Genomic DNA, 16,050 nt, shown 5'->3' on the forward strand with positions numbered 1-16,050 from the left:
CAGATTTGACAATCACGACATCCATATCTTCCCAGATTAAACGAGGAAGGTGCAAGATCTCCGGAACGACTTCCTAAGGGTTATGCGTTGATTTACTTGAATCGGCCGACGCAGTCATTGCCGACTCTGATGGCTGCACTGTCGCAGTTTACGGCTGCTTCTGGGCTTGCAGTTAAGAAAACAAAATCACAGCTTTACGCTATTGGAGAGCAGACCGACTGGGAGGGGGTCCAACGCCCTGAGATGGGACTTCCATGGGTAGAAGACACGCTTCGCTATTTGGGGATATGGATTGGACAGAACGTGGCAATCTTCTTCCAGCATAACATGGGGAGGATAATACGGGGTCTGCAGGAGAGTATCGCCTTCTGGAACACCCTTAAGCTCTCACTGATGGGGAAGATTGCCTTAATAAAAATGGTGGTCCTCCCGCGCTGTCTGTACACCATGCAAGGTTCTTTTTATGAACCTCCGCACCGGGTCTTCAGGGAATTGGATTCCCTGCTGGTCCTCTTACTGTGGAATGGGAAGCGGTGTAGGGTGAGTTTGGAGGTTCTGAAACGTAGGTGGGGCACAGGAGGTTTAGAAGTCCCGGATCCAGAACTTTATTATTTTGCGTCACAACTGCAACATGCTATCGTATGGCTAGATACGGACCCCTGTTGGGAGAGGTCCTTACTGGCAGGTACATATGGGAACGGGCAGTTGGGAGCGCTGCTGTGGCAGGTAGGATGGCGACAAGACCATAGCCCTCCACTGGTGTGGCTGGTGGCCACGATATGGAATCGAGTGGTACAGCGCCTAATTCGAGACAGGCCGTTCGCCTCGGAGATGGATCTCTGGCTGATGCCAACCTTTGCCCGGATAGAACAGGTCATGTCAACAGACAAGTGGAAGGAGGGGGGGTGCCTGATGCCGTCCGACCTTAATCCGGACGATAAATTTATCACTTATCAGGACCGCCTTCGAGCTGGGACCGGGGCAATTTCTGCAATACGCCAAAATAGCGGCGACAGCATGGCAACTATAGCCCTAGTTTCAGGAGGCTCCGATGCACAGCCGTACCCTGGTTACCATGATAGCGATGGCAGGGGGACGTAGGTTTGTGACTCACCTCTACAGGGCATTGAGGGAGGATGAAAAGTTGGGTCCCCTGACGATAGAACACAAATGGCAGCAGGTGTGTCCGCAGGAGATTGCCCCACGAGAGTGGGAAAAAATACACGAGGAGTGTGCGGAAGGCGTCGGTGAGTAACCGATTCAAGCAAATTCAATATAATATTATACATATGACTTATCTCTCACCCAAGAGACTGCAGGCCATTGATAACACCAGAGACTCACACTGCCCGAGATGTCGTAGTGCACAGGCGGATTTTATACATATGGTGTGGGCGTGCCCTGCAATCCAGTCGTATTGGGTGTTGGTCCTGGAGGATCTGACAAGGGTGACGGGGTGGATAGTAGACCTGGACCCGCGTGCTTGTCTCCTGGGCTTGATCCTTTGAGATCCCAAGCGGAAAGTAAGCAGGCGATTTCTGATGTTGGGCCTAGTTATAGCCTGGCGACGCATTGCGATCCATTGGTTGTCCCAACAGGGCCCATCACTGACGAAATGGAGGGCGGATCTGCGGGAGTGGGCACTAGCGGAGGAGGGGCACATGCGGAACACCAGAAGGGATGGCAAACTACCTGAGGTCCTACTGGCTTGGGGGGCAATGCATCAGGAGATGGCGGGACAGGACTCCCAGTCGACACAGGGCAGTTCCGGGGCAACGCCCTCTGGGCAGGGGGAGGCTCCAGAGCATGAAGGAGAGACACACGGTGACCCAACATTGGGATTAGGTAACTTAGACCTCAATTCTATGGACCCGGCAGCAGGGGAGTGGTTGGGGGGGGTGTGTGGGTTGGGGTGGGGGGAGGGGGGAGTTTTTCCTTACAGTTGTGTTATGTTTAACCGAAAATGAAGCTGCGAATATGGTTGACAAAGGAATCTCCACAATCATCGCTATACGACTTGTCTTGCATTGTTGCCGATTTACGAACCACCTCAGCAGAGGCGGTTAAGCTGTGTTTGTACCTTGCTTGTTTTAATGACCTGGAGATATAAACCTAATAAAGAAATATATTTAAAAAAAAGACATTCAGACACCATGAGCCTCTATTTTCCCCGACAGTAAGGTCACATACAGGTAGGACAGCGTGAGGGTTAAAGAGGATACCTGAGGCACTTCACGACTTGAGAAGTGAATTTCTGATTTAGTGGCTTCCTCAGACTTGGAACGTTCTGTTTTGGGGGAAGGCGGTTAGCCATTTAGGTGCTGGTCCCGATACACTTGCTTCCTCCAGCCTTTTAATTAACACCCGGTGGGAAAACCATGTCAAACGCAATTAAAACCAAGAGGATTAGGACTGCAGTCTCGCCTTGATCTAGGGTGTCTTAATTCCTCCGTGGTAGCAAACAGTGCTGTTTCAGTGCTCCTTCCTGGTCTGAAACCTGTCTGAAAGGGTTTTAAAATATCATGTGCTTCCAGATAAAGGGAGAGATTCTTATTGATGAATTTTCCTAGTATCTTACTCAGTCCTGGTAGGAGAGAGATAGGCCAGTAATTTTAACATTTAGAGGGATCAGCCGATGGTTTTTATCAGCAGCAGCCAAACAACTGCGTGCTTCCATTCTGCTAGGGTATTGCCCGGCTCCATCGACAGGTTGAACATGTCAGTCAGTATGCCAATAACTGCCTTGCCCCCTTTAAGCATATCTAAAGGAGCAGGGTCTAATGGGGAACCCGATTTAAGAATCTCTTGCGTGTCTTCTTGTGTCATTTCTGGAAATGTATTAAGTTTTACGTGTTAAAGTGCGGGCCTTTGTATGATTTCATTATACCCTTTCCGAGAAAGGAGGATGTTTTTAACTATTTCTAGAAAAAAGTGGACTAGTGTATTCTAACAATGATCTGATGGTGTGGGACCTGATTTACTGCGTGTCTGTATTATCAGGCCGCTCACCAAATTGAACAGTTTTAGAGGAATTTGCTGTCTTGTCAATTTTGGGGACAAAATCATAGACTCTTCCTTCCCTAATGGCGTAATAGTATTTGTTTACCGCCTTCTTGTAAAATCCCTTATCTGTTGTGCTACATTATTTTCTCCAAGTTCTTGCTAGTCTTTTTGATTCTTTTTTTAAGACTAAGAGTTCCATTGGAAACAATGGAGCCCTTTCTAACAGTAGGTTAGATTGTTGCTGCTTAAAGGAGCTAGGTTGTTTAAATGCAGCTACCACCCATAGCATAAAGCTATTGGACATTCTGGGAATATTTAGAGCAATATCTGAAATGGAGTTGCTTAATGTGTTTAGGCACGTTTCTTTGTTCAATTTAGCCCAATTACGTCTGTATGAGGTCTCGTGGAGTATCGGGACTTTGAGCCTTTTATCACACAGTTAGAAAGGTATACTTTGTGACCAGACCATAGAATTTCTATGGGGTCTGCTGTGGTCATTTCATGTATATTTGAGAATATTGGATCCAATAAGTGGCCATGCTTATGTGTCGGGCTTTTGACACGCTGTGTTAACTGAATTGCTTCAAGGTCCAGTGTTAGGTGTTTGGCTGTTTAACACTCTACGTTTCCTAGCTGCATCTTTAAATCCCCCAGCACTGTAAAATTTGCCATAGTGAGGCTATAATGTATCGTACAAGTAAATAAAAGCATGACGTGCCTTGCAATCCATAGAATATATACACATCAGAGTTTCCACTAAATGAACAGAAGAAATAATTAGGGACAAAGAGACTACTTTTAGCTCTACGATATTGATGGGAAGCTAGTGGTCTTCACCAGAGCTCAGGGTAGTTGTACAGATCTGCCTGTAGTGGTCTATTTCATGGAGGATTCAGTGTTGAAGAATACTGTGTCTTTGAGAACCAAAGGTGAAATGTGTTGCCCATGCATGTTACCATAGCCAAACAAACCAACCCTGGGAGATGGAACAGCAAATGCTATGGAAAGAAGAATTGTACTGTTTAGGCAATCATGTGTCAAGCTTAGAACTAGTTGGTTACAGACACCATTCTGCCTACGGATCTCTTTCAGCTCATTCACAATCTCGCCAATGAATAACGGATATGTAGGAACTAATTTGCTCCATGAAATAACCAGATCAAGTTGTCACAAGTTTTATTAAGGTTGAAAAGCCCATTTTTGTTCATCGAGATGAAATGTATTGCACTTTAATTGAATGTCAGGGACAGACACAATAAGTTGCAGCCTCAGCAATTGCAGAAAGGGGGACTTTGGCTGGATAACTGTAGTTCCCAATTGAGTAGAAGGTGTTTAGTACCAAGCACGTCATGCATGCACAAACCAATTTGGGGCATACAAGTGTAGACTCAAAGCGCAGTGTATATGATGCAATATTATCTAGGATGTCGATGATGCAGAGTGAAAGCTACAATCTTGACCAGATGACCATACTCAACTTTTTAAGAGGAATAACTTGCTTTGCCTATAAAAGGTGGTAAGTTACTTTTAAAATAGTCATACTCAATAGCTTGCTTTGCGCGACAGAATCAATAAGCAATACTACTCTGGGAATCTAGGTTATCCGGGTCAAAATGAACAACAATGCAGCACTGATGAAGAATCAAGTACAAAAGCTGTTCCACAGCAGGGAATGACAAAAGCCCAGCTACGCAATGTTTAATGTCTAAAAGGAGACACACTAGCCAGTTCCTATTAAGAAGGACCAAATGACCAGCATGGGCCTAGAAAGGGGTCGGTTGTACCACTATTAACCAAGTGGATCATGAATTTAGCTTGGAAAATCTATCCAAGGGGCTAAAGAAGCCAAAACAGGGCTCTCAAGATAAGGTTGACGTTCAATTTTAAAATAAGCATAAAAAACACAAACAGTCATAGTAGTTACACGTCTAGGTGGGAGCCACTTCTGCTATCATCCTTCAAAGAGTATTGTTATGCAGAACATGTATGGCAATCTCATGTGATTAAAGCAGCTGGATGAGAAAAAACGGTCCCTGACAGAAAGATTAGTAGCAATTAAATTCAAAGTATGGTTGAGGTATGGTTTGTTTTTATATTATCCTTCAGAGCATGGCAAGTTATCATTTCTACCAGTTAGAAAAAGGCAAAAGAGGAGGCTACCCATGGCTCTGCCACGTCCATTTTACCAGTCGTACATTTTACCCACTGTAGAGTTTCAAATTATTCAGTATTGGAATTGTACTGTTGTCACATCGGGTAGGAATAACTTTAAGCAAGACCTCAGTGTTACCGATATGTGTAGAACTGTCAGGGACTGAATCCATGTATTAAAAGAACAAAAGAAATTGCAGACCCTTGAGAGACACCACGGTCAACTCCCTTATTTCAAAGCCAAACTAAGGAGAAGGGAAGGAGGCAGCCTGGATTTACCTATGTGAAAAAGAACTAAACTAAGCCACTGCTACAGCACTCAAATGATAGGGAGGTGATGATAAAGGTTGTGTGGCTGAAGGTGTCAAAGGCCACTGATAAATCTGGTGATGTGAGGAATCGGCACACAAAAAATGAAAGCGTTCCCTCTATCTAGGGAGCGGCCCTCTGGGCACTGCTGTTGTGGATCGGCAATGCGATCTCTCAAATGTTAAAGATCTGTGTTTGTCATTAACTTGTCAAGGCATTAATCAATAAAGTTCATCAATTTTGAATTTTAATGAAATCGTATTCATAAATTTCCAGTGTTGTAATTCACATCATAGAAATAATTATGTTCTTAAATCCATGAAAACACTTATGAAAGCATCTTCCCAATGCATTTCGTGCCCATAACAGGCACTTCGTCAGGGGAATCTGTTAAAATAATATATCTGTATAAGGGTCCACAACTTAATAAAACTGTCATCACATATCAAGATATAAATATGCAGTTCAAATCTAGACCATGTGGTTGATATACAGTGTCTCTACGAGTTCAAGAAGAAGTGACACGATTATTGTCTAATGGTGTACATATAGTGAAACTGAATGTGAAAATGAAAAAGCAAGGTGGGCTAATAGTGACGAGAACGTAAACATTGAGGTATGAACACCATGTGTACCAATTCCTAATAGCGTGTGTGTCGAAATGGAAAGGAAAAACAAGTCACCAATGAAAGATACATAGAAAAATGTCGTCTTAACGAAAACGGGGCATTGAATTAACCATTATCAAAATCACCGCATTGTGCCGAACGTTGCATATCCCTTGTCACGGATTGAGTCAGGTGTGCAAAACTTACCGCTATTCAGTGTGTTTCGTCTAAGTCTATCCCCAAGCTGAAATGACGAATAAAAATGCGGCGAAGCTGCCGGTATAAGTGGGATGTCGGCGTGGTATCGGCGTGGTGTTACTGAAAGTGATGACGGACTAAGAAATGTCTTGAGAATCTGTTCGGCCATATTGAAACGGAGTGCAACTAGTGTAAATCATATCAGCCATGTTGAAAGGATGAAAAAGATGATGTCTATCGTGTAAAGAAAGTGTAACAAATCGAGTGTTAATGAAATAACAAAGAAATTAAATGCAACTTCTCAAAAACTAACTATTAAGTGACAACATCAATTGGTCAAAACGGAACAGTGTAAATAGTTGAAAAACACATCGCGTCATAATAAGTAACTTCATATTGTACTGTTCACAGGTAACAAGAGAGTTCCAAGCGGTCATTGAGCCCATGGGGCTTTAAAGAATCAAGTCTATAAATCCATTGGTTTTCTTTTTGTAATAGTCTTCTGTTCACATCTTGATTGCCAATGTTAGTGATGGTTTCAAGTACCATGAATTGCAATTGGGAAATGTTATGTCTGTGGTCATTGAAATGTACAGCGATGGCTGATTTCTCATTTTTGGTTGTTATATTGCTCTTGTGTTCTGTTAGGCATGTTTTAATCTTCCTTGTGGTTTTGCCCACATAAACTAGCCTATATGGGCACTTGAGAAGATAGATTAAATTCATGGAATCACAGGTTGCTGTTACTTTAAGATGTATGGGAGTGCCTTGTCGAGGATGGTTAATTGTGGTTCCTTTAATGATGGCATGACAATTGTTGCAGTGGTGACATGGTATTGTGCCTTTGAAAGTGTCTTGGATCGTGACCTGTGACCGTTTCTTAAGCATATCTTGGATATTCTTACTGCGGGTGAATGCAAATCTCGGTCGATCTTGAAAGATCCCTTTAAAATCTGGTTCGTTAGATAAGATTTGCCAATGTCTGAGAATGGTCTGCTTGTAAGCGTGACTTTTGGTGGAATATGTAGATCCAATTACTGAGCGTCTCAGGTGCTTTTCAACAACTCAGAGCGTGATTTAGCATTGCATTTGTTTGTTGCAATTTCCAAAACTTTAGGAGGATACCCTCTTTCTTGAAAACGATGTATCATGCTTTGTATTTGTATCGGAGATTCCTCAGGTTCTGAAACTATTCTCTTCACTTTGTACAGTTGAGATAATGGTAGATTGTTTTTGAGAGAATTCTGATGGAAGCTGCCATAATGTAATAGATTGTTGCGGTCTGTAGATTTTTTGTATAATGTTGTTCTGATGTTTTGTTCAATTTGAACTAGAACATCTAAATACGCAATGGCCTTTTGATCGATATGATAGGTGAACTGAATACGATCATTGATTTTGTTCAGATCTTCCAATTGTTGTTGTAATATATGTTGTGGACCTTGCCAAAGAACAAAAATGTCATCAATATATCTGTAAAAAACACATGCATGTGTTTCTTCCAGTAGTCACCATTCAAAATGAAGTTGGTTTCAAAGTTTGTCATGAAAATATTCGCCTAGCACGGCGCTGCGCAATTTCCCATACTTGTACCTGTGAGTTGCAAATAGTGGAGGTCTTGCCATTTGAAGTAGCTTTGGTACAGTGTAAAGTTTAGTAGCTCCAATAAAAAAACTTGGAACTTCTGATCAAAGGAAGATTCAAGTAACATCGCTTCTACTGCTTCAATGCCAAGGTTGTGGGGGATAGACGTATATAACGCCTGAACGTCGATGGTGCACATGCCAATGCAGTAGTAAAGGTCTTGACCCTGGAAGAATGGGTTCTCAGACCTTCAGCAGGGATGCTTCTTGGCTAAAGCATACCAGATTGTGTTGTACAGGATTATCTACCTTGTTAGGCTTCTATTGTGCACCTCCTTTCATTTCTTTGCACCTGAAAAGCCAATATAGAGCGGATTGTCGTAATGTGAATATAAAAAATTAACATCCTTTTTCGGTCAAGGCGATTGAGTCTGTCCACTTCTTTTGAGGGGTGAGGTGGAGCAAAGAATGATTGACTAACCAATATTGGAAGGTGTTGCGACTTTAGGAGGGTAAACCACCTTAGTTCTTAGCAGAGGATTGTCCGAAAGGTGATCGGGCAAGGTGGTTGAACCAACAGCCCCTGCAGTTCATTCACACAGCATGCTGACGTGATGGCAATAAGTAACACTGATTTCAACATCAAGACCTTTTAGAACACCTGTGAAATGGCTCAAAGAGCAGGCATACTCTTCACGAATGTCAAAACCAGTTTGAGGTCCCATTGAGGCATTACAAAGGGTTTGGCAGGAAAAACGTGTATCAAATCTCGGTCTTGTTTGAATCACTAGTTGTGATGCATGTGATCAGTCTGTTTGGTAAGCACAAAAAGGCAGAGAGGGCAGATAAGTAACCTTTCACAGTCCCAACTACTAAGCGTTGCTTACAACAAAATGACAAACAAAAAGACGTCAGAAAGTTTGGCTGCAAGGGGATCAGTAGTCTGGGCACCACACCAAGCAACAAATGTATCTCATTGCTCAGCGCAGCAGGACCAGGTAGAAGAGCAACTAGCAGAAAGGATGACAACCATCAAATACCAGCAAATCAACTGCATATAACTATTGCTGTTCAATTTCTCGACATGGAGGCCTAGGTTCTGGAGATTCAGGTGCAGGATCCTGCCCTCTTGCTGTGACAGGACGTCTTCCAGATGTGGTTGGCAAATAGGAGGGCAAATGCTAAGACTCAGAAGCTCTGGGTACCACACTCTTTTGGCCGACTTCAGGGCAATCAAGACGACTTGGCCCTAGTCCTTCCAGATCTTCAGTAACAGATCACAAAAGGTAGTGGTGGGAAAGTGTAGAGGAATCCTTTGTTCCATGCCACCCAAAATGAGTCCTCTAGTGACTGACTGCCTTAGCGGACAGTCCAGTACACAAAACAGCTAGTAATGCATATGCTCGATGGTGGCGAAAAGATCAAGCTGTGGCTCTCACTACTGGCCAAAGAAAGGGTGGAGACGTCACTTGTGAGTCCACTACACAATATCTGCTCAGATCAACAAACTCTTTGGTAATCAGGAACCCTGCTAGGCACTATGATTTATCAGAAAATGTACGGAATATGTGACCAGCATATTGAAAGTACCTCCATATCATAAGCATTTTCCGGTCTAAAAGATAGTCTGGCATACTAGTACAACTTTGCTCCGTGATTGTGCTCTGATTTTCCTTTGTTCTCAGACATGTGGTAACAATAAGCAACTTAAAGCAGAGAGAACTTTCAAGCAGAATGGTGGTCCACACTTACCTGGAGCAAACTGTCAGCATGAGAGCAAAAAAGGTCCAAATGATCATTTTTGGTGGACTAAGGTTCCAAGATAGAAGACACAGAGCAAATGGCAGCACATCAACACTATGGCGATTGAGTACTGTATGAGATCGTCCACAACGGATACCAACACTGAAAATCGATCGGGGGACAAAAACCTACTTCCAAGAAGTACACAATGTTGATGTATTTTATGACTACATTGTACTTTATTAAAAGCCAAACATGTAAAGTTACTAGCCATGCAAACAGTAAGGTTTGGCCAGAAATCAAAGTGTTATATTTCTGTGGCTAGATTTTTTAACACTCTCTGGAACCTCCCCATAAAATAAGATTGCACCAACAGTAGTTTGGGGTTAAGTATCTGGAATAGCTTATGAAAATAGATGGGAGACAGAAAACTATATATTATTTTAATTTTAATGTATTAAGTTAGGAGGTCATGGATTACCGTGACATGAAGAGAAATAAACATTGGCACCAAGCACAAAGTTACTCTAGTTTAGTACGTCTAAATGGAACGTTGTGAAAATGTGTTTTATTTCTTTTGCTTTTAATATTTATGCATATTGTGTAAAATACACATAAAAAGAGAAACAGGAGAACTACTTTAATATGACTACTACTGATATTTGGTGAGGAGACAGAGATAAAGAAAAAGAGAGAAATAGATTTTCATATGGTCCTGTGGAAGGCAATTGCCATAATGCGTAGACTGTCCCCTTGTTGCACAGGTGATTCAAAATAAAACCGGATTAAAAAAACTGGCCCCTGACTGCAGTTTGTGATTCCTAGAGAAATGAAGATGTGATGGGATTGTGAAAAGCAAAAATATATATATATTTGTTTTATTTTATTTTTTCTTCAATCTCCAGTAGGTATGGTTAGGACCTAGTTTCCATAAGATGAGCATTTTTATTTTGCTAATAACTTTTGAGCTGTTGGTCGAATCTTCACAAATTTTTCATGCAATCACAGTGATTGCATTCGGTGCACAGTGGAACTAGGGTAGTTTTGCCAATAACAAACATTGAATAACAAATTGTGAAAAATCGGCAGTTATGGAGCATTATGGGAACTGTGGTACCCTGACTACAAAAAGCAACAAATAGACTTTGCAGCAAAGTGGAACATGTATGGATGAACACTATTGTTCAAAGGACTGAACCTGAACGAAATTGAAATAATTTTACTCACTTTTGATGCTTAGAAATAAACCACGAGAAATCTACAAAATTGACTGTCCCTTTAACCCCTTCGATGCTCATGACGAGCTCAGCTGGTCATGAGTTACGCCTCTCGTACACTCATGACGAGCTGAGCTCGTCATGTAACGCGGGTTTTTTAAAAACCCAGCGCACAGCGGGAAAACCGCCAGTGCGCATGTGGTTAAAAATGTGATTACCTGGACATCAGTCCTTTTTTAATGTTTAGGAGTCACGTTATTTAAAAGCTAACGAACCCACCAAACAAACAGTGGCATATGATTAAGTCTAGCATTAGTTAAAACGCGTTATATATAGATATATATATATATATATATATATATATATATATATATATATATATATATATATATATAGAGAGAGAGAGAGAGAGAGAGAGAGAGAGAGAGAGAGAGAGAGAGAGAGAGAGAGACGCAGATCAACTAACCAACAGATATGCTGTGATTGGCTGGCTCTTTAACAACTCACTTAACGTGACCTCCTCCAAAAAAATCCCACACGGCTGCCAGCTAAAAGTTCTCCCTTCAGCTTTCTTCAATGGATCAATCACTTAAGTCCCTATACAACAACGGTAATGACATGAGTCACGCTAAAGACACCTATCGCTCTCAATTGACCACCTGTTTCCATTTCCATCCCACCCCCCAACTCTCCGATCCATCCAGACTCACCAACGGACTTCACCCTCATTACACACTCCCCTTTCCCAATCCACCTACGAGCCAGAAGGCTAATCCCCAAAAAGGCACAGGATTGCTTTCTGGCCCACCCGCTCCCTTCTATCCCCCACACCACCTCTCCTCCCAATCTCTCCAGCCGGGCCTTCACCCACAATACTCCATTTATTTCCAACCAACAGCACTTGACTTTGCACCCTGCAAACCATAATCTAATACCCCAACACATTACCTTACCTTCCCTTCCCTTATCTTCCCTCATTCCTCACACCACCTTTCAAGAAGAACTCTCCTCAGAACGTGCTGCCTCTACTGAGCATCATAACTTGTTGTGCATAGCTCTGTACACCCTTGAAAAATAAACTAGGCCACCTCAACTCCACGATCTTCCAGCTTGAAGCCACTATTTTCCACTTACGCTCTAGAATGTCCACTGTACTTTACTCCTTACTCCCCTTTGCGAGAATACAATACCCAAATCCTGAAGAGTCCTCTACTGCTACGCCCCAAAGAGCTGCACACAATCTCTCCAAAACTGATATTACTAAGTTACTTATTAGATACAACACCTCTAACTCCCTCCACCATATCTTCTCCAGACAATATAAAACAATGCACTATACCTACCACCTCCCTGGTTCAAACCAAATACCAGCCATTTACAACCCAGGCACCAATCTATAGGAACATAATTCCTATCATCAACAAAGCCCTGACACCCCCTACACCAAAACAGTTGCCTCAGAGCTGTATTGTAGGTTTCACAACTGCAGAACTACAATAAAACACAAGCTGGAGATCTCAGATACCATCGCTCATTACAAACTTGGTCTATTTATCCTCACTGAGACCAGGTTCAATGACACTTCTCACACCATTCTCCATCTTCTGCTCTTCCCTAACTAATCCATTATCAAGAATGATAGGCTTGGTAAAGTCAGGGAAGGCATTGCTACCATCTTCAGAAACTCTCTTCAATACAGGGAACTACCCAGTATCTCTTTCTGTACACTCAAATGCCTTACTACAACTCCCTTATCAGGATTCACACCATTAATCACCCACCTGGTGACAACTCTGCCCTTACTGAGGAATTTGCTTACTTTGCAAGTGACCAATCTTCAAAAAGCGATAAGTTGATATATCTAGGAGACTTTAATCTACACTGGGGCATTTCGGAAGATTTAGCCGCCAACCAGCTTGCCACATTTCTCTCCGGATATGATCTTTTACAACACAACTCTAAACAAACACACTTCCCTGGGGCTCCCCACTTGACCTTATCTCCAAAGAAGACCTGCTAGCAGTAGATGATTCTATGCCAGTAGACTGGAATGACCACTTCCTCATCCCCTTCGTACTTCACCTTTCACGTTGCAATCCTGGGCCTACCTAAAAGGGCAACTACCTGGTTTGGCAACACAAAAGGCATTGACCTCAACACTCTCAGCAACACAGTTACGAAGGCACTACAAGAAATCAGCCACAACTCTGAAGTCAATGACTTAACTACCCAGTGTTCCAATAGTCTTCCTGTCTTGATAAACCATGCAGCTCCACAACAGAGCAAGAAAAAAGGCCCACACCCTCGGCCCCATGGTTCAATAAGTCCATCTATGACGAAAGAAAAAATCTAAGAAACCTGGAGACGAAATGGAGATAGTCACCTTCTTTCAAATTTCTGATACTCAAGATTGCGTTATCACAAACACATCATTATTGAAAATTTCTATCACTCTAAAACTTTCCTCGACTCTGCCAAGAAAATAGCAAAGAAACTCTGACGTAATCAAAATTATCAGCAATGCCCCTTCATCTTCACCCATCAAATTTGACGAACCATCCAAGAAAGCATCAGAATTGTACAATTCTTCAATGCAAAAGGTAAATCACTCTTTGATCATGTTACACATCCAACCCCTTAAGAGGTATGCAAATCGAAAGGCTCTTGGAATAACTTTGACATCCTCACTGAGGATGTCCTACTCAGGAACATCCTGAGAGCGAAACCTATGAACCATTCTCTGGACCCTATCCCAAGCAACATTGCAATAGACGTCTACACCTACACTCTCCCCTACTGGACTAATCTGGTTAACCTCTTTCTCAGCCAAGTATGTTTTCCTTCCGCGGCATGAGTTAGGTGCAGATGTTGAAGCTGAATACTTAGGGCGGGGAATCTCAGACCACTCTCCCCTCCTGATCAAGGTGGGTGGGTCTGCTAGGGCAAGAAGAGGGGGATGGAGGCTGTCGGCTTGGGACATACAGACCACAGAGCTCATGCGGGGCCTCAGAGCGGACACGAAAGAGTACTTTCTGAAAATGTAGGTTTGGTCCAATCAGGCATGTTAGTATGGGAGGCATATAAAACAGTATTCCGGGATAGGGCTCAAAACCGAATTGCCTGGGAGAAGCGGAAAGGGCAGGTGGAACTTACCTCTATAGAAACCCGAATTTTAAGAGTTGGAACGGCAGTACTTGCCTGACAGAGACCCACAGGTGCTACGGCAACTGGCTGATGTACAGCAGCATTATAAAAGCCTGGTGACTGAGGAGGCCAAAGCGCAGGCACTAGTGACTACACAGATTATACGACGTGGGGGACAAGTTCGGGAAGCTCCTGGCGTGGCTGAGCCGTAAAGAACAGGACGCCAGGTGGATAGAGGGCATACTAGATGAGCGAGGACAACTGCAGAGGGGAGACGCTGAGGTGGTGCGGATTTTCGCGGAACACTTCGGTGACTTCTATAGAGCCAGGGATCTGGGTGAACCGGTGGAGATTGAGGACTACCTGACCACCGTCTCCACATTGACCCTAACGGACGAAGATAGGGAGACCTTAGGAGGAGGATCTCTCAGTCACCGAAATTAGCGAGGCCATCGCCAGATGGTGACCAGGAAAGTCACCGGGCCCAATGGGCTACCGGCGGAGTTCTTTAAAAAAAGGAGTTGACCTGCTGACATCCCACCTATTGGCATTGTTCCAAGATGCAGCCCAGGAGGGTATTCTTCCACTGGATCTGCGAATGGCTATGATTGTACCCATATATAAGCAAGGCAAATCTCTGGAGGACTGTGCGTCCTACCGTCCGATCTCTCACCTGAACGTGGAGGTGAAGCTCTTGGCAACGATTTTGGCTCTCCGCCTACGTGAGTTGATTTTAGGCCTGGTGCACCAGGACCAGACCGGGTTCTTACCGGATAGGACGACTAGGCAAAACTTGAGGCGGACCCATAATTGGCTAATGGAGATAGTGGGGCAGGCTGCCCCATATATGTTCCTCTCGCTAGACGCTGAAAAAGCGTTTGACGCGGTCCACTGGCCCTTCCTGGAGGCGGTTCTGATTAAGTTTGGCATTGGCCCTAACTTTCGTAAGTGGGTGGGACTCCTGTACGCCAACCCTAGAGCTCGAGCCAAGGTGAATGGGCTCCTCTCTGAGGACTTTCCCATCAGAAGGGGGACACGGCAGGGATGCCCCCTGTCCCCACTGCCTTTTGCCCTCACTGTGGAAATAGTGGCCTGTGTGGTTCGGCAGGAGGCGGAGGTCAGAGGATTTCAGTTATCACCTACGGATACACAGGAAGAGAAAATATGGCTCTATGCGGATGATATTTTACTTTATATCACCCGGCCCGACACTACAGTCCTCGCCCTGTTCAGACTCCTGGACTGGCATGGCTCCTTTTCGGGGTATACGATAAACTGGCACAAGTCCATCCTGTATAGTCCGCGAAAGGAAGTAGCATGGCCACCCCTACCTAGGGCCCTCCAGGTGACTCAAGCAGGATTTACATATTTGGGTATCTACCTGATAATCGACAGGGCAGTGTCCTATCAAAAGAACATCTTGCGGGTCCTGGCAAACTTTGCAGAGGAAGCACTTAGATGGAAAGCTCTCCCTCTCACGATACTAGGCAGGGTGGCAATGTTCAAAATGATCACGCTGCCCCGCTTCCTGCATGCCCTACAAAATGAATATTTTCCCCTCCCTCGACAGACGTTCACAGTGTTACACGCAGAATTGCGTTACCTGCTGTGGCTGGGAAACAACCCAGAATAGCTTTGGCCACGCTCTAGAGGAACCAGTATAATGGAGGGATCTCGCTACCGGACATGGAGGCCTACTATTGGGCCGAGCACCTAGCGCCGATCAATGACTGGCTTCATGCATCGGCTGACCGTCCTACATATCGTTTGGAAAGGGACACTATGGCCAGACCTACCAGCTTGCATTATTTATATGGGGGGGAACAGGTAGTAGATGACTACTTCTGGCCACACAAAACACCATAGGAGTCTGGGACAGAGCGACACAGATGATGGGGTGGGTGCACAAACTGACCAAACCGACACCGGTATGGTCCTGCTCATGGCTGAAGGAGCTACACAAACTCAGGGGATTTAAGGGGAGGGATCACATTGGGATTTCCACTCTGGGGGACCTGGTGGCGCGAGGGGACCTTAAATCTTAACAAACCCTGCAGGCAGAGTTTGGCCTCCAGAATGATTATAGCACGTGAG

At 44.0% G+C, this 16,050-nt stretch overlaps 1 protein-coding gene across 2 annotated transcripts in view; it reads right to left on the bottom strand.

The window, feature by feature from the left end:
- The window catches only part of NPTN (neuroplastin), a 508,163-nt gene that overhangs the window by 331,504 nt on the left and 160,609 nt on the right, over window positions 1–16,050 (bottom strand). The window lies entirely within an intron of this gene.

This window comes from Lissotriton helveticus, chromosome 3_2 (assembly GCF_964261635.1).
Source record: "Lissotriton helveticus chromosome 3_2, aLisHel1.1, whole genome shotgun sequence".
Lineage (NCBI taxonomy): Eukaryota > Metazoa > Chordata > Amphibia > Caudata > Salamandridae > Lissotriton > Lissotriton helveticus.